Source organism: Oncorhynchus gorbuscha, linkage group LG07, assembly GCF_021184085.1.
Source record: "Oncorhynchus gorbuscha isolate QuinsamMale2020 ecotype Even-year linkage group LG07, OgorEven_v1.0, whole genome shotgun sequence".
NCBI classification, from domain to species: Eukaryota; Metazoa; Chordata; class Actinopteri; order Salmoniformes; family Salmonidae; genus Oncorhynchus; species Oncorhynchus gorbuscha.
The window spans coordinates 51240823-51264021 of record NC_060179.1 but is presented as its reverse complement, the minus strand read 5'-3'; positions in this window follow the sequence as shown (position 1 = coordinate 51264021).

The following is a 23199-nucleotide window of genomic DNA, read 5'->3' as shown; positions in this document are numbered from 1 at the left end:
GCGTCTCCTTGGGCCGGCTTACATTGCACCAGCCTTGCGCTCGGTGTCTCCGGTTCGCCTACATAGCCCAGTGCGGGCTATTCCACCTCGTCGCACTGGCAGGGCGACCGTGAGTATTCAACCGGGTAAGGTTGGGCAGTCTCGGTGCTCAAGAGCTCCAGTGCGCCTGCACGGTCCGGTCTATCCAGTACCACCTCCACACCCCAGCCCTCCGGTAGCAGCTCCCCGCACCAGGCTTCCTGTGCGTGTCCTCGATCCAGTATCACCAGTGCCAGCACCACGCATCAGGCCTACAGTGCGCCTCGCCTCTCCTGCGCTGTCGGAGTCTCCCGCCTGTTCAGCGCTTCTAGAGCCTTCCTCCTCTACAGCGCTGCCGAAGCCTCCTGCCTGTTCGGAGCAGTCTGAGCTGCCAGTCTGCATGAAGCAGCCAGAGCTGTCAGTCAGCCATGATCTTCTAGATCTGCCAGTCAACCAGATTCTTCCAGATCTGCCAGTCAACCAGTCTCTTCCAGATCTGCCAGTCAGTCAGATTCTTCCAGATCTGCTAGTCAAGCAGAATCTTCCAGATCCGCCAGCCAGCCAGGATCTGCATGGAGCAGCCTACTACCTGCCTGAGCTTCATCTCAGTACTGGGCTTCCTCTCAGTACTGGGCTTTCTCTCAGTACTGGGCTTTCTCTCAGATTCTTACTGGGCTTCCGCCAGCCAGCCCTCAGTCTCGAGCTGCCCCTCAGTCCCGAGCTGCCCCTCAGTCCCCCCTCAGTCCCGAGCTGCCCCTCAGTCCCGAGCTGCCCCTCAGTCCCGAGCTTCCCCTCAGTCCCGAGCTGCCCCTCAGTCCCGAGCTGCCCCTCAGTCACGAGCTGCTCCTCAGTTCAGTGGGGTTCTGGGTGAGGACTATTAGGCCATGGTCGGCGGCGAGGGTGGATTATCCCAGGACGCGAAGGGGAGGAACTAGGACATTAATGGAGTGGGGTCCACGTCCCGAGCCGGAACCGCCACCATGGACAGACGCCCACCCGGACCCTCCCTATGGTTTTGAGGTGCGTTTGGGAGTCCGCACCTTAGGGGGGGGGGGGGGGTTCTGTCACGCCTTGGTCATAGTGTTTTGTGTTTCGTTATATATTTGGTCTGGCCAGGGTGTGACATGGGTTTATTTTGTGGTATTTCGTATTGGGGTTTTGTAGTTATTGGGATTGCGGCTGAGTAGGGGTGTTGCATAGGCTTGGCTGCCTGAGGCGGTTCTCAATCAGGTGATTCTCGTTGTCTCTGATTGGGAACCGTATTTAGGTAGCCTAGGTTTCACTTTGTATTTCGTGGGTGATTTTTCCTGTCTCTGTGTAGTTTTCACCAGATAGGCTGTAATTAGGTTTCACGTTCCGTTTGTTGTTTTGTATTTTGTATAGTTATTTCATGTATCGCTTTTTTCATTAAAGTCATGAGTAACCACCACGCTGCATTTCGGTCCGTCTCTCTTTCAACAAACGAAGAACGCCGTTACAGGTCTGAATACTTTCCGAATGCATTGTATTGATTGTACAATGTGTACACACATAGCATTATAGTATGATTTCAGTGTGTGACTGTGTGATATAGGGGTTAGTTACATGTTTATTTTGACTTTTGGAGTGAAATATAATAGGTTAAGTTTAGTTTTTATATACGGGTTTGTTCATTATATTATTTTAGTTTACTGTATTGTTTTTTCATGAATAGTAAAAAATAAAAATAAACAGTTTTAGTTCACTATAATGACCTTGGAGCACCCACACTGATGTAGATAAATAATCTGTGACAAACAACGCCATAAAATGCATCTGAACGTGTGTGTTGCTGGAAACTACTGGTGTCTGTTCTAGTGAGTTCTGGAACAGGGAGGCGCTGCTCATTCTGCCCCACCCCTAAAAATGGGTTCCTTATTCCAGCATAACATCTCATTTCATGGGTGGGTGGGTGGGTGGGTGGGTGTGGAGCTGTGTGTGTCTGTGTGAGTGAGTGTGTGTGTGTGTGTGAGGGGGGGGGGGTCATTCGGTTGAATGTCATACTTTCCTTTTTGGGAAAAAAAAAAGTATTTTTGAGGAGCAGCACTGGGACTGGACGGGAGCAGAGTGTACCTTTTCTCCAGGATCCTGTTTGGTGTGGCTTCTTTTCCCAAGGCAGCCTCCCTGAGTCCTGAGCCCTGAGTCCTTGTCTGGCCGATGACCCATATGAGCCTGGCTGGCAGACATGCTCTCACTCTTTCTTTCTCTATCTCTCTGGTGCCTTCCACAACTGTTGATTAGTCCCAAACTCATTATGATAGCGTGAGTGGAGAGTGGGAGAGAGGAAAACAGAGTGAGAAAGACAGAGAAAGAGGGAGGGAATTAGAGAAAGATAGAGAAAGAGAGGGAAGAGAGTGGGAGAGATGGAGAAATAGTGTGAGGAAGGTAGAGAGAGAAAGAAAGAGAGGGAGAGAGAGAGAACATGGGATTGTAAGGGCTTGGGAATATGGCAAATCGAATCAAGCCCCTGACCACCCTCTGTGCCACTTTTCCATTGGGTTTTGTCGTGGGTGTATCCTACAGTATACCTTCATCTCTACAGACATGGAGTCCACAGTCATAACACTGAGGTCAGCCGTTGGCACTCGGTACCTACTCATAGCTGTCAGTCTGGCCCACTGGACCCAGGCACCAGAACTGAAAACCAGAGGTAGGCCAAGACTGGGCCCGGTCTTTCCACTGCTCCTGGTCAACTAGACTCATGTAAGAAACTAGCTAATCAGTTCAGAAAACAAACTCCACACTGGTGCATTGTGTGGCCCCTAATGCCAACGAAGTCTGTATTCCATCATCTTCATAGTAGCAATTAATGCAATTCTCACCTTTCCCTCCGCTCACAATCCGCTTATAATCCTCCGCTCACAAGCCTCTTCTCACAATCTGCTCACAATCATCCACTCACAATCCGCTCACAATCCTCCGCTAACAATCCTCCACTCAATCCTAGAAGTCCGACCACACACTAGTGCACCTACATATGATTTCAGACAGAAGCATCTTTAGGTTAGCATGGATCTTCCCCATCAAAGTGACAGAAAGTCCATATGAAACTTTGTAAAGTAGACATTACTCATCATCCTCCCCTTCCTCTCTTCTTGTTTCCAACCCTGACCTTTAAGCCAAATGCATCTTTGTTTGGTGATGGACATTTTAGGGAACTGTCTCTGAGTTTTCCACCGCCTCGTCCATAGTACTGTCACAGTCCACCGATTCATCTATAATCCTGTGATGATCAGACAGGTGGGACAGTCTTAGGGAAACTCTCCTCCATGCATGACAATGTCTAGGCTATAGCTATGGCCCGCAGAGACGTAGTGACAAGAAGAAGTGATGGTGACTAAGAATAGACCAGAGCATCACCTCAGGGACAAACTGGGGTTGGGGAAGTGAGTGGCGAGGAAGAGTGCTCGGAGAGAAAGATAAGAGCTAATTAAATGGAAGACCAATTTCCTGAAAGATCAATCACCATCGTCATCATCATCACAGGTCTAGAAAGGGAAAAGTATTGTAAGTACTTGTGTTTTAAAATGATACAGTTCTATACTGAAGTGGACAAACGCCCAGACTGACCCAGCCAGCCAGACATACAGACACTGCCCACCAGCCTTTCACCTTGTCCTATGAGAGGTATTAGGTTCCAGGGAAACTCCCTCGTCCTTCTATTCTCAAGCCTGGCAGTGAGCAGAACGAGACAGAGAGACGGGGGTGGGGATGCCACTTTAGATTTTAGACGTCACCCCCCCCCCTAACCCCCTTAAGGTTTGAAGGGTAGAAGCAACATGCTGCAAGCTCCAAACACCACGGACACAATCCTGGCTCCGAGCTCTTAAACGCCACTCTGTGTTTAGCAACGTTTAACTGACTAAAGATCCTGGAGCTGTTTGAAAGATCAAAATAAACCGCATAAATGACAACAGGGGAGAGAAAAAAAATGGGTGGCAGCCGAAAGTGCATATTTTGAGATTCGTTTTTACATTGATTTCTCCCGACTTCCGTACAAATTAGGCACAATTAATTCCTGGCAAAGCCCTACAGACTGTGCTCTCCAAGAGGATCTGGTTGGGACGCTGGACGCTGCACTCTGCACTCTAAACAAACGTAACAATGGCTTCTATTGTCGCGTTGGTGCACACCCTCCTGGCACGGTACGCTTTCAGCCTAACCGCCGTCGATGCTCACAAACTCAATTTAGCTGATGATGAACTTAAGCGCTTGTTCTGAGACATGGTTTCTATCCCAACTGTTTTCTGTTCACCTTTCTCTTGGACAATGGGATGGAAGGGGGGAGGGTAAGTAGGGATGGAGAGAGGGAGGGAAGGAGGGATAGACAGTGGGAAGATGGAATGGGGTCTTTTTTTAAAGTGTTTTTTCATAATGCTCCCTAATTGATATTCTTGGAGCGACTGCCCTGCCTCAGCCTGCCTGCACATGTGTGAACATTAAACATCCCTGGCTGCCCAGAGCTTGCTCTGCTGGCACCACTTTTCAATCAGTGTACTGGCAGAAAAGGACAAGGGCCTAGCGCAGCGCAGTCTCGTTGAAAACGTTTCCCCGTGTGTGGTTAACCCCACACTCTCTGAGCTACAAATTGACGGTCTCCCATGCTATTGCATAAGGTTTCCGGCACTCTGCCGCATGAGAGCTCAGTCGAAGTAGTGGTGTACGGATGGGGAACTACATACATTAGCTACATACAGTACCGGTCAAAAGTTTGGACACACTTACTCATTCAATGGTTTTTCGTTATATGTACTATTTTCTACATTGTACAGTAATAGTGAAGACATCAAAACTGTGAAATAACACATATGGAATCATGTAGTAACCAAACAAGTGTTAAACAAATCTAAATATATTTGAGATTTGAGATTCTTTAAAGTAGCCACCCTTGATGACAGCTTTGCAAACTCTTGGCATTCTCTCAACCAGCTTCATGAAGTAGTCACCTGGAATGCATTTAAATTAACAGGTGTGCCTTTTTAAAAGTTAATTTGTTGAATTTATTTCCTTCTTAATGTGTTTGAGCCAATCAGTTGTGACGTGACAAGGGAGGGGTGGTATACAGAAGCCCTATATAGTAAAATACCAAGTCCGTATTATGGCAAGAACAGCTCAAATTTGCAAAGAGAAACGACAGTCAATCATTACTTTAAGACATGAAGATCAGTCAATGCGGAAAATTTCAAGAACTTTGAAAGTTTCTTCAAGTGCAATTGCAAAAACCATCAAGCTCTATGATGAAGCTGGCTCTCATGAGGACCGCCACAGAAAATGAAGACCCAGGGTTACCTCTGCTGCAGAGGATACGTTCACCAGAGTTACCAGCCTCAGAAATTGCAGCCCAAATAAATGCTTCAAAGAGTTCAAGTAACAAACACATCTCAACATCAACTGTTCAGAGGAGACGGCGTGAATCAGGCCTTCACGGTATAATTGCTGCAAAGAACTCACTACTAAAGGACATCAATAATAATAAGAAACTTCCTTGGGCCAAGAAACACGAGCAATGGACATTAGACCGGTGGAAATCTGTCCTTTGATCTGATGAGTCCAAATGTAAGATTTTTGATTACAACCTCTGTGTCTTTGTGAGGCGCAGAGTAGGTGAACGGACCATCTCTACATGTGTGGTTCCCACCGTGAAGCATGGAGGAAGAGGTGTGATAGTGTGGGGGTGCTTTGCTGGTGACACTCTCTGTGAGCATTCGGCAGCGATATGCCATCCCATCTGGATTGGGCTTAGTGGGACTATCATTTGTTTTTCAACAGGACAATGACACAACATACCTCCAGGCTGTGTAAGGGCTATTTGACCGAGAAGGAGAGAGATGGAGTGCTGCATCAGATGAACTGGCCTCCACAATCACCCAACCTCAACCCAATTGAGCTGGTTTGGGATGAGTTGGACTGCAAAGTGAAGGAAAACACCCAACAAGTGCTCAGCATATGTGGGAACTCCTCCAAGACTAATTATTCCAGGTGAAGCTGGTTGAGAGAATTCCAAGGGTATGCAAAGCTGCCATCAAGGGTGGCTACTTTGAAGAATCTCAAACATAAAATATATTTTGATTTGTTTAACACTTTTGGTTACCACATGATTCCATATTTGTTATTTCATAGTTTTGATGTCTACAATATAGAAAATAGTAAAAAATAAAGATAAACCCTAGAGTGAGTAGGTGTGTCCAAACTTTTGACTGGTACCCGACATTATGTGCTGGCGAGAAGACATACTGTATCCACATTCTTGAGGAATAGTGTGGATGTACAGTAAACAGATACATCTCATGTATCACATGCTTTGCAATTGTAAGGCGTTGCCCAGTGCACATCACTGTGTCACCTAGCATAACAACAAGATTGGCAGAGCGGAGTATAGAGACAGCACAGCATGAGGGCCAAGCCAGATGAAGACGTAAAGATCAGTGAAACTCAGAGGCAGGGAGAACAAGAACAGAGAATCAAGAGGCAGACAAATAAGACAAAGAGATAAAAACACAGACAAGGAAAAAAATAAGTAAAAGAAAGAGAAGTAAAGAGGATTAACCTTTGCCGTGGATACACTCCCACAGTCCACCGCTGAGAGAAAGCTCTGACTACCTCTCCTCCCCTCCCTCCTCCTGATGAGCTTAGCTCTTGGGCTCAAGGTGAGTGTGTTTATTAGAAAGTGATGAGAGTCCGCTGGGAGAGGCTGGCAGCTGACCATGACAGAGCTCAGAGACTCCATCCCCTTACTCACAATCACACATCACACAATCACACACACACACACACACACACACACACACACACACACACACACACACACACACACACACACACACACACACACACACACACACACACACACACACACACACACACACACACACACACACACACACACCTCTACCCTCCAGACAGCCTGTAGGGCCCCCATCCTTTCATCTCAGAATGGAGAGAATATCACAGAAGGCAGGCAGTGGGGAGTTAGTATGTTCTCCCGACAGGAGGTTTTTGATATTGTGTTTGTGTGAGTCTGACAAGCAATGAAAAAAAATGAAAAGAGTTATTACTTACATCCAAACCCTGCCACAAGAGCAGCGGGGAAAAAAATGCCATATTGGCTCACTGCTCCTACAAGGGATCACATGTGAAGTAGTATTATTGCCGATTCTGAGAATACGGCCCCGTCGATTGGAGAGTGGATAATCATGTGCACAATCATTTCCTACCTTCCCCAACCTAATCTGACGACGTCATTAGCAGAACAACCCAGGGTAGTTGGCAACAGTACTACTCCTCCTTTTTCTACCCCCATCTCCACTGATGTTTTCCCCATCCATCCACTGTTCTCTGTGTCTGTGCCGTGGTACTTGGCCATCAGACCTTTGATGAGAGGTTCTGGCGTTATGAGACGCGTCAAAGCGGGTTAAAAGTTGCGTAGTGTTTTGGTTAATGTGGCAAGGATCGGTCCCTTGGCAGCGCTCTCAGATGGTCGGCCATCAGTGAATCGTCTGAGGACAGAGTTGCCGAAACCGCAGCGTCGTTTCTCACTGCAAATGAGGAGCGGAGGAGAAAACCACAAGTCGGCAGCTGTTCAGTTGGAAGACCAAATACACTTTTCTCCTTTTTAAAGGCAAAGTGTGTCAAATGGAAGCTTAGACGTCCAAAGTCTAAGAGTTCTGCCTCATGAGAGAGACCAGTGCTGTAATGCTTATAGGGTTAGTTGAGTAGGCTGACAAGTGCATTTACCAGCTAAGAATCGGGTATCACAATTGTTCACAAGCTTCACAAAAACAACTCTACAGCAGGAAATGAACAACTTTGTTGTTCCAATAAAACATTTTTTTTGTTAAAGTGACAGGATAGACATAAAGAGAAAGCTTCTTAATTGCTTACTATAGGCTATCTTAGCCACACAAAGTCACATAGCATCTTTTGATAATAAGTCTAAAAACAACCTTTGAGGGACGCTACCATGAATTTGAAGAACGGTCTACTCTTCCTCCACATGTCATTATGTGGACACGGGGGGGAATGTGGATATTGGATTTTGGAAAGTGATAACAGCCAGCAAGGTTATCCAATCCATGTAGTCTATTTGGCCATACATTGAAAAATACACAGCACTTATATTTTCGATCTCACGTTCTACCACACACTGACACGTATCCCGGCCTCAGCAAGGTTACAGATCATACGATGCAGTCGAGATTCTCTCTGTCGGTTTATGATTGAACTCTTCCTAATGATTGGCCTAATTTATGTGTATATTCTACATGTAATCGTCCTCTCGTCTGGATGAACACGAATCTCATTTTCTATTTATTGACATGACTGCTCTCTTTTTGTCTCTTTCCCTCTCTACGTCCTTGCGCCCGCACAGCGCATGTTTGGGCACAAGATGAAAGGGGGATGAAGGAGAGCGAGAGAGTGGGGGGAGGGGGAGAATCTGTTTGGTCATGCTCCATAACTGACATGATAAAACAAACAGACAATCTGCTCCTTGTCTAAACCATCCCCGAGTCAGACCTGTTTCAGCAGTGAGTGTGTGTGTGTGTGTGTGTCTGTGTGTGTGTGTGTCCGCAGACATTTACAATCCTCCTCCCCCCCACCTTCTTGTGTGGAATGTGCCTCCTTTAAGGCTAGAAGGCTTCACTCAGACCAACCCAAATTCCCCATCCACCCCACCACATGGCAGACTATCAGATTCACTGTGATAACATCACATAGGATGGTTGAACAGTGTTTTGACTCTTCAGCAAACACAGGCTCCAGTTTGCATATACCACACTGGACCTCCTTAAATGATTTGTTTGGTCAGTATGGCGCCCCACATACCTGTAACTAAACACACACATTCTCAAGTACCTCTGATGATGAGTTGGTGTGTGTGTGTGTGTGTGTGTGTGTGTGTGTGTGTGTGTGTGTGTGTGTGTGTGTGTGTGTGTGTGTGTGTGTGTGTGTGTGTGTGTGTGTGTGTGTGTGTGTGTGTGTGTGTGTGTGTGTGTGTGTGTGTGCGTGCGTGCGTGCGTGTGTGTACAGGGCCAGACTACCCAGAAATCAGCTAACTTCCTGCATTTCAACAGAGAAAAAATCCAACCAGGAAGTGGGAAATCTGAGGTTTGTACTTTTTCAACTCATTGCCTATCGAATATACAGTGTCTACGAGGTCATATTGCACTTCCTAAGTTTTCCACTAGATGTCAACAGTCTTTAGAACCTTGTTTCAGTCTTCTACTATGAAGGAGGAGGGAATGAGAGCTCTTTCAATCAGCTGATCACGTGCGCTCCCGTGAGAGGTAGCTGCGTTCCTTTTAATTTCTAAAGACAAAGGAATTCTCCGGTTGGAACATTATTGAATATTTATGTTAAAAACATCCTGATTCTATACATCGTTTGACATGTTTCTATGGACTGTAATGGAACTGTTTGACTTTTCGTCTGGACCTAGTGATAGCACCTCATGAATTTGGTTTGTGAACTAAATGCGCAAACAAGCAAATACCTCCTATTTGGACAAAAATGATGGACTTCATCGAACAAAACAAACACTCCTGGGAGTGCATTCCGATGAAGATCATCAAAAGTAAGTGATTATTTATAATGCTATTTCTGACTTCTGTTGACTCCACAACATGGCAGAAATCTGTATGGCTTGTTTTTGTGTCTGAGCACTGTACTCAGATTATTGCATGGTGTGCTTTTTCCGTAAAGTTTTTTTTAAATCTGACACAGCGGTTGCATTAAGGAGAAGTGGATCTATAATTCCATGTATAACACTTGTATCTTTTATCAATGTTTATTATGAGTATTTCTGTAAATTGATGTGGCTCTGCAAATTCACTGGATGTTTTGGAACAACTGAACATAATGTGCCAATAACACGCCAACTTTATCGAACAAAACATACATGTATTGTGTTACATGAAGTCCTATGAGTGTCATCTGATGAAGATCATCAAAGGTTAGTGATTAATTTTATCTCTATTTCTGCTTTTTGGAATTCCTCTATTTGGCTGGGAAAAAATGGCTGTGTTTTTCTATGAATAGGCACTAACCTAACATAATCGTTTGGTGTGCTTTCGTCGTAAAGCCTTTTTGAAATCGGACACTGTGGTGGGATTAACAACAAGTTTATCTTTAAATGGTGTATAATACTTGCATGTTTGAGGAATTTTAATTACGAGATTTCTGTTGTTGGAATTTGGCGCGCCACACTTTCACTGGCTGTTGTCATATCGTTCCCGGTAGCGGGATCTAAACCATAAGAAGGTTTAAACAACTAATTGAGGGAAGTCAGTTCAATTATTTGAATTCCGCAATGCACAGTTTTTGAGCGCAATGCACAGTTTCTTAACAGATAAATCCGATCAAGTCCAAACTGTGCGATGTAGTAGGGAGATGAAGTTTCCAACAGTCCAATATTCTACATAGAAAACGTGGTAATTAACTACAGTGACCATAATCCATTGAGTGCATACTTGTCCGGTCAGACAGAGAGAAGAGAGGAATATATAGAGAACAGTTTCTTCTAAGTATCTCTACCTAAAAGTACAGGATCTTAGATTGATAGTTGTCATAAAAGTATGCCTCATTTACTTTGAATAACTACTAAAACAGTGATTTTTGTCAGAGATCATAGGCAGTAGCTCTATAGAGCACTGTGTGTGTGTGTTTGCGTGCGTGTGTGTGTTCGCGTGCGTGTGTGTGTTTTTGTTTTTATTATCATTGTGTGGACGAAGGATAGTAAAAAAAAAGACAAATTCAGGGACATTTTGCTGGTCCCCACAAGACAAAATGTTAGTTAAGGCAATGGGGTTAGGTTTAGGGTTAGGGTACAATCAGATTTCATCAATAAGGGCTAGTGTTAGAATTAGTTAGGGATTAGGTTTAGGGTTGGGAGTTAGGGTCAGGGTTAGGGGTTTGGGATTAAGGTTAGGTTAAGGGTTAGAGAAAACAGGAAAATACTTTGCTGCAATATGTTCACATGTATGGTATACAGAGTATACATAACAATTACAATGCTCCATTTTTCTCACGTTACGCATAAGAGCACAGCACGCATCAGTGATGCAGAATATTTACTCTTTGGGACACACTGTTAAAAATGAACAATACTTCACACCTTAGGCTTGCATCACACAACATCAATAAAAATCCCCAATGTTTGGAACAGCGACACATTCAAATCTGCAAACACTACAGGATGCAGGTAGAAATTTGCCAGTAAAGAAACATGGAATCTCATAAATTTTTTAAGAGAAAGTGAGGCCCCACAGGCCCCTCCCCCCAATGGCGAGGGAGGGTTTTTATTGGCTTGTTAAAAATGAGTGGCAGCCGAACAGTGGCGGCCCAACCACTACAATTCAAGGAAACCTCTAGTCTGTGCATGACGACAGCTGATCAACGAGCGCCCGCTGATAGCTGGATGCCTGGCTCCGAGCGTCAGCATCATTAGACATGCATCAGTCACTCTCGCTCCACTGTATCACTACTCCATATTGCTCGTTAACTACTCAACAACACAGAAGCCAGGCCAGCGTCATCCACTTCAAGCATCCGCTAAGGGCAACTCATTATCAGAGAGCAAGTTGTGGCTGCTCATCGATTCAAAATGGCGGACACATCACCACCACCACCTGTTTTGTCATTGGGACCGGAGGGACTGGGAATGGAATGAAGTAAGATGTAATAGTGGAAGTGGACATGGCAGTCGTGTGTGATGTCCGTCCAGCCAGGAGCACAGTCTGTCCAGGGCACACAGTGTTTAACTGCCACAAGGGTTGCTTGGTCCCCAGTCACAACAGCTAAAACAGCCTAACAAGGCAAGGCAGGCAAGGCCCTAACTCACCAAGTGGAACCGAATAGCTCCCGGCACATCCCCAGCGCTCATTAACCACTAACCATTCTGAAACGCCCCAATTACTCATCCACCCATCCCCTCCGCCACTCAACCAGGAGACTCGTGTTTGTCCCGCATTAAAAACTCTGAAAGTTTACGAAAGGGTTTTCCATTGAGGTGAAATCATCACCATCGTTTTTATCAGGGGGAGGACATGACAATAAAAATGCTTGCCGGTCGCCGGGCCCTGTGCTTTCATCTGGACTAGAACTCTCATTCCCTCCTGTTAATTTCTCAATGGCACTCAGACTCAGTCAGACACAGTGGTTTGGTGCTTGGTTGGTTAGGGCCTGGCTGGGGTGCAGCTGAAGCAGATTTCTGAAGTTTATGGAACATTTCACACTTCTTTAGTGATCAGTATATGCAGCACAATGAAGCTGTTCCATCTCTATGATTGGGAAATGGCACCATCGAATGAGTCAGTGAATCATAATGGATCATGCTATGCTAATAAACAGGAGGCAGAGGTAGCCTACTATTATCAAATTTCCCAAGTCTTGTAACATCTTAGATGTAAGGTCCCCTGTTTTGGGGACCTGCGCGGTTCTGGTACCAGTTACAACTGACAGTTTCACTTATAAATCGATCTGTGGACATTGTAGATTGAAATGGCTTGGATTGAGCGATAACCCTGGTTCCCATGGAGATGGTAGTATTTTTTTCAGGGGACGTACTGTAGGATGTGAAATCTGACACCACTTGAAGCTGGAAAGTCCCTCCTACCATTTCATTTTCTCTTCCGACTGTCCATCAACTCCTAGCTGAATCCTACTTCGCAGCCACTGACAAAGCACATGCCGACACATTCAGAGATCGATTTATAGCCATTAATCTAAAATAATTAATGGATTTAAAACAAAACATGATTTCTGTTTGTCATAGACGGACAAGAATAATGTGAGATGAAAGTTCCTAACGAGCTCAGGAAGCTAGAACACAGTGAGATGATCACAGCGATCGGGGCAAACGTTTTCAAACTTTAAGAAAATATGCACATTTTCTCTAACACTAAACATACAAAAATGAATTTTACAGTTATAAATAAGGTGAAATCTTATAGTTAGTCATTTTATAATTGGGTTATGATATGTTGAAAAATCATATACACTACTGTTCAATAGTTTGGGGTCACATAGAAATGTACTTGTTTTTGAAAGAAAACAAGAATAGACTGACGAGTTTCAGAAGAAAGTTATTTGTTTCTGGCCATTTGGAGCCTGTAATCAAACCCACAAATGCTGATGCTCCATATACTGAACTAGTCTAAAGAAGGTCAGTTTTATTGCTTCTTTAATCAGGACTACAGTTTTCATCTGTTCTAAAATAATTGCAAAAGGGTTTTCTAATGATCAATTAGCCTTTTAAAATGATAAACTTGGATTAGCTAACACAACGTGTTATTGGAACACAGGAGTGATGGTTGCTGATAATGGGCCTCTGTAACGCCTATGTAGATATTCCATTAAACATCTGCTGTTTCCAGCTACAGCACAGTAGTCGTTTACAACATTAACAATGTCTACAATGTATTTCAATTAAGTTGATGTTATTTTAATGGACAAAAAATGTGCATTTATTTCAAAAACAAGGACATTTCTAAGTAACCTTTGAACAGTACAGGAGTGTAAGTAATTTCAAGCCTTATTGATACAGTTTTGTTGAATATTTCATATTTTTCTATCATATTTGTATTGTGTACTTGAGCTTGTGTCCTCCAAAGTGACTACATGGAATGTATAACTATTTTTACCAGAAAGGTAAACTGGCTAATCTAATCTAACAAGATGGGCCTCCATTAAAATGCATAATGTACATTATATGTACAGTGCCTTACGAAAGTATTCATACCCCTTGACTTATTCCACATTTTGTTGTTACAGACTGAATTCAAAACAGATTAAATATATGTTTTTCTCTCACCCATCTACACACAATACAACATAACGACAAAGTGAAAACATGTTTTTAGAAATGTTTGCTAATTTATGGAAAATGAAGTACTGAAATATCTCATTTACATAAGTATTCAGACCCCTTTACTATGACATTCCAAATTGAGCTCAGGTGCATCCAATTTCCTTTGATCATCCTTGAGATGTCACGACAGCTTGATTGGAGTCCACCTGTGGCCAATTCAATTGTTTGGAAAGAAACAAACCTGTCTACATAAGGTCCCACAGTTGACAGTGCATGTCAGAGCAGAAACTATACCATGAAGTCCAAGGAACTGTCCGTAGATCTCTGAGAATTATGATGAAGCATAGCCACCGAATGTACAAAACAATTAGGGACACGCGGGAAACTGTTGAGTGTACAAAAACAGCAGCATTGCAGTTCTTGACACACTCAAACCGGTGCACCTGGCACCTACTACCATACCTCGTTCAAAGGGACTTTGGTCTTCCACATTCACCCTCTGAATGGCACACATACACAATCCATGTCACAATTGTCTCGAGGCTTAAAAATCAATCTTTAACCTGTCTCCTCCCATTCTACAATCTACAATGATTGAACTGGATTTAACAATTGACATCAATAAGGTATCATAATAATAAGGTATCATAGCTTTCTCCTGGATCCACCTGGTAAGTCTATGTTATGGAAAGAGCTCCTAATGTTTTGTACATTTGTACACTCAGTGTGTGTGTGTGTGTGTGTGTGTGTGTGTGTGTGTTTGTCTGTGTGTGTGTGTGTGTGTGTGTGTGTGTGTGTGTGTGTGTGTGTGTGTGTGTGTGTGTGTGTGTGTGTGTGTGTGTGTGTGTGTGTGTGTGTGTGTGTGTGTGTGTGTGTGTGTGTGTGTGTGTGTGTGTGTGTGTGTGTGTGTGTGTGGTGTGTGTGTGTGTGTGTGTGTGTGAGTGAGTGAGTGAATGATCTCACCATTCACATTTTTGAATCCTCACAAAAAAACAGTATAAAACCATTTCATTTCTAGAGTGTTGAAAGAATAGAGTTCTCCATCATTGGGAAATTGAAAAAATATGGAATTACCTAGACTCTGCCTAGAGCTTGCTGTTGGACCAAACTGAGCAACTGGGCAAGAAGGACATTGGTCAGGGAGGTGACTAAGAACCCAAATGACCACTTTGACAGAACTACAGAGTTCCTTGGCTGAGATGGGAGAATCTAACAGAAGGACAAACAGTATCTACAGTACTTTACCAATCAGGGATTTGTTGAAGAGTGGCTAGATGAAAGACACTCCTGTAAAACAAAAAGGCACATGACAGCATGCCTGGAGTTTACAAAAAGGCACAAGAAAGATTCTGAGAGCATAAGGCAAAAGAGTCTGGTCTAATGAGACAAAAATGTTACTGAATGCAAAACGCTATGTCTAGAGAAAACCGGACACAGCTCATCCCCTGTCTAACACCATCCCTACTGTGAAGCATGATGGTGGCAGCAACATGCTATGGGGATGCTTTTAATAGGCCCGGGACTGGGAGACTGGTAAAGACAGAGGGAACAATGAATGGAGCCAAAAACAAGCACATCTTTGATGAGAACATGCTTCAGGGTGCAAACGACCTAAGATTGGGGCGAAGATTTACGTTCCAACAGGATAAATACCCCAATCATACAGCCAAAGCAGCGCGGAAATGGAGTCAGAACAAGAATGTGAAACTCCATGAGTGCCCCAGCCAAAGCCCAGACTTGAATCCCATTTAAAATCCTGTGAAAGACTTGAAGATTGCTGTTCACTGCCACTCCCCATCTAACTTAACAGAGCTTGAGAAAATCTGCAAGGAAGAATGGGAGAAATCCAGATGTGCAAAGCTGATACAGATATTCCCAAGATGACTCAAAGTTGTAATTACTGCCAAAGGTGCTTCTCCAAAGTATTGACTCAGGGGTGTGCGAACGTATGTAAATGAGATATTTCTGTATTTAGTTTTCAATAAACATGTTTTAATTCTGCCATTATTGGGTATTGTGTGGAGGATGTCGAGTGGTGTGAATACTTTCTGAAGGCACTGTCTGCAGATACATAGTTCTAGTACAAAACAGAACTAGAACTAAAACTATAACACCTACATTGGTGGAGAAAACATAGCTTTTCAAAAACGTGGCACGAGCCAGGTGAATGACACACTATGTCATTCACAACAAGAGTAATCTAATCCCATTCACAACAAGAACCCACACACCGCATCACTACACTACACCATCCCATAATGCTTTGTTATCCTAGTGTCATCCAAGCGTAGTGTTGCCATGGTGACGTTTATATACTAGCCTTGCCTTCTCGTGAACTGCAGAGAGTGTGCAGCCTGGCAGTGTAGAGCAGAGGGTCGAGAGGCGGATAGGACAGGACAGGATAGGGTGGACAGACAGACAGCCCTCATCACATAAGGGCAGGACACGGCTAGGACACAGACAAAGGCAGCTTTGTTCCTCTGAGACATGTGACACCTCGCCATGCAGGAAGTTTGTTTTTCTGTTCCCGCACTAAAATGGGGAATCAGAAGCCACAAATGAGAGTGGCAAAGACCGGAGGACCGGGGGAGAAGAGGAGAGAGGAAGGAGGGAAGAGGTGGCTGCGCCGACACCATCCTGTCTAAGGACCCTCACACTGACATGGATGGATGGATGGATGGGTGATCATGATACCACACACAAGACATAAGCACTGTAATGTACCTTATGCTGCATATACAGTTGGCGTAATGTGACTGTTTACGTACAGAATACAGCCAGGTAGAAATGTACTGTTCGTACATCTCCAACAGTGGAGGCTGCTGAGGGGAGAACGGCTCATAATATTGTCCGGATCTGAGCAACTGGAATGGCATTATAGCCTCGTTATTGTTATTTTATTGATGCTCTTTTATACATTTGTTTGTTTGTTACTTTAGTTTATTTAGTCAATCTTTTTTTTAAACTCGTACTTCACTTAACTGCATTGTAGGTTAAGGACTTGTAAGTAAGCATTTCACGGTACTGTCTACACCTGGTGTTTGATGTATTTGATACGATTCCACTAATTCCCGCTCTAGTCATTAAGGTGCCACCAACCTCCTGTGATCTCCATCAAGGCACGACTAGAACAAATGGCTGTATGAAAGGAATGGAACATTATAGCTGATTCTAATTGTGCTTGTCCACACCCCAAAAGGCAAGTGTGGTTATAACAAGAACAAGCATTATCGCACTCAGTGTCACTTTTAGCCTGCAAGTGCACTGAGCACTCCTTTCTCTCTTTTAATTTACTGGATGTTTATTTTGCCAGCTCTGAGTGGTCTGATCTTCCTAGCAGATGCAAGTAAATCTGATACACTGGATTCTAACATTCCTCCTGTCCTATCACTGCTGACTACTTGCTTGGAGCCTTCCTGCCTGCCTGCCTTTTTGCCTGGTTGTTGAATGAGTCTGGAAGGATTTCAACATCCCAGCACCTACACCTCATCTAATCTCTTTTTCTTCCCATTCTGCCCCTTTCTCTCATTCTCTTTTTTGTGGCTTACATAATCTGAAGTCTTTTTTTTGTTGCTCACTTTCCCATTCTCTCACTCTCCCGCCCTCCCTCGCTCCCTCTCTCTGAGGAGGTTGAATGTCCCCGCTGTGCTGGTCCCCAGCCAGCTGGCAGGGTTCACCCAGAGTGAGTAGAGTCCTGAGCCCAAAGAGCTCTAAATGATACCAGGTGACCTACACAGCCACAGGAGCTCAGGACCGGCCCACCTGTGTATCGCTGCAACAGTGGCTCTTATTACACACCCGAAAACTCACACAAACTCCCTCCCCCTCTGAGCTCAGCGCCTCTTCGCTTTTCATCTCTCTGCATGTACACACATGCACGCTCGGCACGCACGCACACACACTGCCTTACAACAGCCCTTCAGTGGCAGATTCATAAAACACCAGGCTATCGCGTACAGGAGAGACAGAAAAAGACCTGTGGTGCGCAGCCCTTCCACCCTCTTAATGAGTCCTGCACAAAAGAACATTGCTCAATTTACGCCAAACGATTAGACAATGGAATAGGATAGAGCCAAGCAAGTTGTGAGCAAACTAACCCCTCCTGTTTGCATCCACAATAAACACAGTTGGCCTTTTCAATCTAACTAGCTAACTTTGAAATGTATTCTACTGCTGTGAGCTGGTCTAAAACCCGACAGATGTACAGTGCCTTGCGAAAGTATTCACCCCCCCTTGGCATTTTTCCTATGTTGTTGCCTTACAACCTGGAATTAAAATGGATTTTTGGGGTGGTTTGTATCTTTTGATTTACACAACATGCCTACCACTTTGAAGATGCAAAATATTTTTATTGTGAAACAAACAAGAAAAAATACAAACAAATTGGAAGCTTGAGCATGCATAACTATTCACCACCCCCCTCCCACCAAAATCAATACTTTGTAAAAGTCACCCTTTGCAGCAATTACAGCTGCAAGTCTCTTGGGATATGTCTCTATAAGCTTGGCACATCTAGCCACTGGGATTTTTGCCCATTCAACGCTAAACTGCTCTAGCTCCTTCAAGTTGGATGGGTTCCGCTGGTGTACTGCAATCTTTAAATCATACCACAGATTCTCAATTGGATTGAGGTCTGGGCTTTGACTAGGCCATTCCAAGACATTTAAATATTTCCCCTTAAAACACTTGAGTGTTGCTTTAGCAGTATGCTTAGCATCATTGTCTTGCTGGAAGGTGAACCTCCGTCCCAGTCTCAAATCTCTGGAAGACTGAAGCAGGTTTCCCTCAAGAATTTCCCTGTATTTAGCATCATCCATCATTCCTTCAATTCTGACCAGTTTCCCAGTCCCTGCTGATGAACATCATCCCCACAGCATGATGCTGCCACCAACATGTTTTACTGTGGGGATAGTGTTCTCGGGGGATGAGAGGTATTGGGTTTGTGCCAGACATAGCGTTTTTCTTGATGGCTAAAAAGCTCAATTTTAGTCTCATCTAACCAGGGTACCTTCTTCCATATGTTTGGGGAGTCTCCCACATGCCTTTTGGCAAACACCAAACGTGTTTGCTTATTTATTTATTTAAGCAATGGTATTTTTTTCTGACCACTTCTGTAAAGCCCAGCTCTGTAGAGTGTACGGCTTAAAGTGGCCCTGTGGACAGATACTCCAATCTTCGCTGTGGAGATTTGCAGCTCCTTCAGGATTATCTTTGGTCTCTTTGTTGTCTCTGATTAATGCCCTCCTTGCCTGGTCTGTGAGTTTTAGTGGGCAGCCCTCCCTTGGCAGGTCTGTTGTGGTGCCATATTCTTTCAATTTTTTAAATAATGGATTTAATGGTGCTCCGTGGGATGTTCAACGTTCAACGTTTATAACCCAACCCTGATCTGTAGTTCTCCACAACTTTGTCCCTGACCTGTTTGGAGAGCTCCTTGGTCTTCATGGTGCCGCTTGCTTGGTGGTGCGCCTTGCTTTATGGTGTTGCAGAACAGGTGTATATATACTGAGATCATGTGACAGATCATGTGACACTTAGATTGCACACAGGTGGACTTTATTTTATTAAATGTCTGTCTGACTAGTTGCACCAGATCTTATTTAGGGACTTCATAGCAAATGGGTTGAATACACATGCACGTACCACTTTTACGTTTTACATTTTTTTAAACACTTTTTTATCAAGTTATTTTTTTCATTTCTCTTCACCAATTTTGGCTATTTTGTGTATGTCCATTACATGTAATCCAAAAAAATCATTTAAATTGCAGGTTGTAATGAAACAATATAGGAAAAACATCAAAGGGGTGAATACTTTTGCAAGGCACTGTACATCAGTTGGGTTTTAGACCAGGTCATAGCACTATCTCTGCTGCATCCCTAGTAATAAATGGTGGTTAACTGTATGGATGAAAGGCAACATTGTGCTGCCCTCTTCATTGACCTGTCAAAGACATCTGATAATGTTGATCATTAACTGCTAATTCAGATGCTTTCCTCAATTGGCCTAAATTACTTGACAGATAGAACTCAATGTATTTTTACTGATGGTCTTAAGCCGGTTTCCTGCATATTACGAAAGGTGTCCCGCAGGGGTCGATTCTGGGTCCTGTACTTTTTACTGTTTACATTAATAATATCGACTTGTCTGTCCAATTGTTTTTTTCTGCACTTGTTACCCAATAATACTGTTGCGAATGCTATTGAACCTAAGGTTGACCAGGCTCTATCTGAACTACAGTCTGCCTTCGTTGTATTACTGAAAAACATTATTGACCTGAAATGAATATTGAATGCAGGTAAAACTAAGTACACTGTATCTTGTTCTCTAGAGAGCATAAGAATAACTCTGATGATTTAAGCATGTGTACTTTGGATGGTGTCCATATTGATCGTGTCCATGCTTACAAATATCTGGGCATCTGGATAGATGAAAATCTGTCTTTTAAAAAATGTGAGGTAGTTAAGAAGCTGAGAATAAAAATGGGCTTCTTCTATAGAAATAAGTCCTGCCTCTCACTAAATAGTAGAAAGCAGATTAGTCAGTCAACGTTCCTATCAGTCCTATACTATGGCGACATCATCTATATGACCACAGCTGCCACTTCATTAAAGCCATTAGATGCCGTTTATCACAGCGCACTATGCTTTATTATGGGCGACAATTTTAGTACTCATCGCTGCATCCTCTACCAAAAAGTTGGTTGGCACTCTTTGAAGTCATTGCTATGTTTTCATAAAGCTCTTTAACTAAAAGTCCCAGCGTACTGATCTTTACTAAACTTTAGACATACGAGTTTCAACACCCGGTCTCAGGGATGGCTAACTCTGGAAATTCCTTTGTTGTCTCCTGAGTTAGGTAAATCAACTTTTACTTTGCTTGCACCTTATTTGTGGAGAAATCTTCAAAATGTTCTTAAATATGATGTTTTTGTGACTCTAGGGCAGGAGTGTCAAACTCATTCCGTGGAGGGCCTGCAGGTTTTTGTTTTTTCCTTTTCAATAAAGCTACTCCCCCCCGTCTAATGAGTTTGAGACCTGTGCTCTTGGGCGATTCAGACAGCTGATTGAGGACCTTATTACTGATGAATGAGTGTGTTTTTCCTGACTGTGTTTTTCTTTCTTTCTGCTTGCATTTTGTATTTATATTTGGATGTGTGTATTTTCTGTAATTCAGGGCTCATCTGTAAAAGAGACCTCATTTTACTTAACTGCATTGATCGTGGATCAGATTGACTCCCTGGTGAAATAAAGTTTACATCAAATACTTTTTAAAAACTGTGTCGCATCTCAGCTGGCACAAATCTCAAATCCCGCCATATTACAGGCATTGATATGGCGGGCTAGTTTTACAGCGGCTAGTTGGAGTTTACAACACATGGGCAGTACTGCCATCAGAATCCATCCAACTCTACTTTGCAGCTGTAACGTTGTGGCTCGTCCATAAGCTACCAATCACACTCTAAAACATGTTTAGTCTCCTTCACACAGTTCTGGTTCCTGTTTACCCGAGAAACACTACATGAGGCCTGATCACCGCTACCCTGTTATTCTGTGTTCCTCCACCCATGGCTGCAGGGCTGGCAGTGAGGCACAGAGTTTGTATGTATGACTAGAGTCAAGCCAGAGCTGGGTGTATGAGGGTGATGTATAGATACGGTTCGAGGTGTGTTTGTGTGTATGGCTGTGTGTGTGTGTGGCTATGTCTGTCTGGCTATGTGTGTGTGTGGCTATGTGTGTGTGTGTGTGTGTGTGTGTGTGTGTGTGTGTGTGTGTGTGTGTGTGTGTGTGTGTGTGTGTGTGTGTGTGTGTGTGTGTGTGTGTGTGTGTGTGTGTGTGTGTGTGTGTGTGTGTGTGTGGCTATGTCTGTCTGGCTATGTGTGTGTGTGTGTGTGTGTGTGTGTGTGTGTGTGTGTGTGTGTGTGTGTGTGTGTGTGTGTGTGTGTGTGTGTGTGTGTGTGTGTGTGTGTGTGTGTGTGTGTGTGTGTGTGTGTGTGTGTGTGTGTGTGGCATGAAATGTCTGTAAACACCCTTATCATTGCTCTGATGGAGACACTTTGTTCCCAAAGTCAAAAGAACAGTGGCCACCATCACCTATATTTCCAACATCATCATTGCAATTGGGCTGTGTCACTTGTGACATGTTCTCACTTCAAGGTTTGGCCCCATATCTCCTTTCGGCTGCCTCTCAGGTTAGCCTATGTCATTCAAGAAGGATGCAATCTGATGACTCATATAGAGGGCTGCAGTCATTATGATGCGATTATTATCTCGGATACCTTTGATGTAGAGGTTCTTCAAACATGCCATTATCCTACCCAGAATGCTATTGGAAAATGTGTCTCCTCTATTCAGAAGACTGTATATACAGGGGATCTGAGTGTACTTTAGAATATCCTGAACTACAGTGAGATATATATTTGAATGATTTGAGGATAGGTGATTTGTAAAACATAAAAGGCATCCCAGATTTGAGCTCTTATCTACACAAACAGAACATTATGAGAAAGTACCTAAGGGCCTCCGTATCATCACCCAACATAAACTATATAGGCCTTACATAAACTGTATATCAATCATGACCAAATTCATGTGTGAGTTCATACATGAGTTACCATTGTTTATTGCATTTTCATAATCATCGTTCACATTGTAATCCTGGTTGACAGCTCTATGCATTTCCCAACACTGTTTATTCAAGCGGAGCGATTTATCATTCTGCAAAAACCAGTTTGTCCCCTCTGGCCCACTGTAGCTCCTCCTGCTTCTACCAATGACTACCCTTTAGCACATACACTACTGGGTTAACTGCCCAAACCAAATTATTATAAAAGGAGTTCTTTGTGGTTGTTGTCCCCCACGATGAAATAGGGGAGGGGACTGTGGATCAGTATCCGCCCGTCCATTAGTCACACACGATATCTCAGACAGAACTTGCCCGATTTTGACAAGATCTGGCATTTACAAAATGACACTGATTGGCCCAAGGAGGGAGTTATAGTAATTAACAGAAATTTGTGAGAGACACTAGAGAGGAAGAGGTGAAGCAGGAGGGATAACAGGGCCCAAAATCGGTCATCTTCAGCAGGTGATGTTTTTTATTTATTTATTTTTTTCACTCACCAAGCTGGGAGTTTTTGTATGGAGGTCGATCAATGGGAGAGTGCAGAATTTGGCTAACAAAAAATGCAATGGCTTATTTCAAACGTGTGGCTTATTTGACTGAATAGACGTTTCCCTGGTGCTTAGGTTGTTACGAGTGTACTGTAGGACACGTGACATCCTGGCAACTTTGAGAAACGTGTATCTGCCCTCTCATTGGCTAGAATGGTCCCACCTGATCTTGCCTCCTCCTGACTGCCT